Genomic DNA, 2,170 nt, shown 5'->3' with positions numbered 1-2,170 from the left:
TGCCCCGGGTGCGCACCTCGCGTGCACCTTCGGCGGGGTTGCGCGCCCTGGTGGGCACCATGGTGCGCACCAAGGAGCGCTCCGAAGTGTGCTCCAAGGTGCGGCGTGCACGAAGTCGGAGCCCGGTTTGCCCCGGGTGCGCACCTCGCGTGCACCTTCGGCGGGGTTGCGCGCCCTGGTGGGCACCATGGTGCGCACCAAGGAGCGCTCCGAAGTGTGCTCCAAGGTGCGGCGTGCACGAAGTCGGAGCCCGGTTTGCCCCGGGTGCGCACCTCGCGTGCACCTTCGCCGCGGTGGGCACCATGGCGTGCACGAAGTCGGAGCCCGGTTTGCCCCGGGTGCGCACCTCGCGTGCACCTTCGCCGGGGTGGGCACCTCGGCTGGGTTGCGCGCCCTGGTGCGCACCAAGGAGCGCTCCGAAGTGTGCTCCAAGGTGCGGCGTGCACGAAGTCGGAGCCCGGTTTGCCCCGGGTGCGCACCTCGCGTGCACCTTCGCCAGGGTGGGCACCTCGGTGCGCACACCTTCTCAATGTTTTCTTGCCTTTTCTGGAAATTGGTGAAGGCAGCGCATCAAAGGTGCGCACCTCGGTGTGCTCCGAGGTGCGAACCCGAGAGCGCTCCGAGGTGCCCACGAAGTCGAAAGTCGGGTTAATTGCATTGTTTTCCCCGGGTGCGCTCCGAGGTGCGCAACATCGGCGCGCACCAAGGAGGGCTCCGAAGTGTGCTCCAAGGTGCGCACGATGGCGTGCACCTCTGGTGCGCACGATTCGGAGCTCGGTTTGACCGGGGTGCGCACACCTTGGCTGGGTTGCGCACCTTTTGTGCGCTCCAAGGTGCGCACGAAGTCGGAGCTCGGTTTGCCCCGGGTGCGCACCTTCGCCAGGGTGCGCACCTTGATGCGCACGCCTTGGCTGGGCTGCGCACCTTGGTGGGCGCCATGGTGCGCACCTTTCGTGCGCTCCAAGGTGCGCACGAAGTCGGAGCTCGGTTTGCCCCGGGTGCGCACCTTGGTGGGCGCCATGGTGCACTCCGAGGTGCCCAAGATTGGTGCGCACCAAGGAGCGCTCCGAAGTGCGCTCCAAGGTGCGCGCGAAGTCGAAAGTTGGGTTAATTGTCCGGTTTGCCTCGGGTGCGCACCTTGCGTGCACCTTCGCCAGGGTGGGCGCCTTGGTGCGCACACCTTGGCTGGGCTGCGCACACCTTGGCACCCGCGTTTCCTTCATTTTAAATTTTTTTTTTTTACAATCTCTCAAGTGGGAAATTCTATAATCTCAACTTTTTTTGCCTTTTCAGGAAACTTTTGAATGGAGCGCATCATTGGTGCGCTCCGAAGTGTGCTCCAAAGCTCTCTCCAGCTGCGTGCACCTGCCCCGGCCGCGCACCCGGCCCCGCCCAGCTTCGCTCACCTGTCCCGGGCGTCTGGTGCGGAACCTTAGAGTAAGAAACATCACCGTGCACCTTGGCCAACGTGCGCGACTCGACCGAGCGCGCACTGGCCGAGGTGCACACCGATTTCACCTGGGTGCGCGCGCAGCACCTCGGGCGCACCGGGGTGCGCGCACAACGCCCGGGTTGCACCGTGGCCTGTGTGCTCGGGGTGCCTCGGGTGCGCGCTCGGTGTCGCCCCCGCGCGCGCGGTAGTGCGGGCAGCGCACCCCGGCCCGGCCCGGCCCCGACGAGAACGCAAACGGGCAAAAGGTTTATTCAAATAGCATTGCGACGCCCGGCGAAAAACTAAAAAAGGGTGCAACACCGGGACTTCCCGGGAGGTCACCCATCCCAGTACTACTCCGGCCCAAGCGCGCTTAACTGCGGAGTTCTGATGGGATCCGGTGCACTAATGCTGGTATGATCGCACCCGTTATGAGCTTGTCGCAGTGTGTACTTAGCAAACCGCGACCCACGTGCGAATCCACCCCGGCCACCCACCCCCGTCGAGGTGCACACCCTCCCTCGCGAAGTGCGCCCCGTTCGCCAAGTGTGAGCCCTGCCCGGGTGCGCGCACCTTGCTAGGGCGTCGGGTGTGCACCCGGCCCGGCCTACGTGCGTGCACCTGGAGGGGGCGTCGTGTGCGTGCAGTGTCCCGTCTGCAACGCGGTGCCCACACACCACCTCGGGCGCAACGACCTGCGCTCACATGTGGGCCGAGTGCACCTTGGTGCATGTTCGG

General features: G+C 65.6%; 1 non-coding gene across 1 annotated transcript; it reads right to left on the bottom strand.

Annotated features, from left to right (window-relative positions):
- Window positions 1–1,741: 1,741 nt before the first annotated feature.
- Window positions 1,742–1,860, bottom strand: LOC131871799 (5S ribosomal RNA). The gene has a single exon (XR_009370004.1). It is a non-coding gene; the product is annotated as a 5S ribosomal RNA (ribosomal RNA).
- Window positions 1,861–2,170: the final 310 nt, after the last annotated feature.

The sequence above is a fragment of the Cryptomeria japonica genome, unplaced genomic scaffold (assembly GCF_030272615.1).
Source record: "Cryptomeria japonica unplaced genomic scaffold, Sugi_1.0 HiC_scaffold_462, whole genome shotgun sequence".
Lineage (NCBI taxonomy): Eukaryota > Viridiplantae > Streptophyta > Pinopsida > Cupressales > Cupressaceae > Cryptomeria > Cryptomeria japonica.
This window is presented reverse-complemented; position numbering and strand designations above follow the sequence as displayed.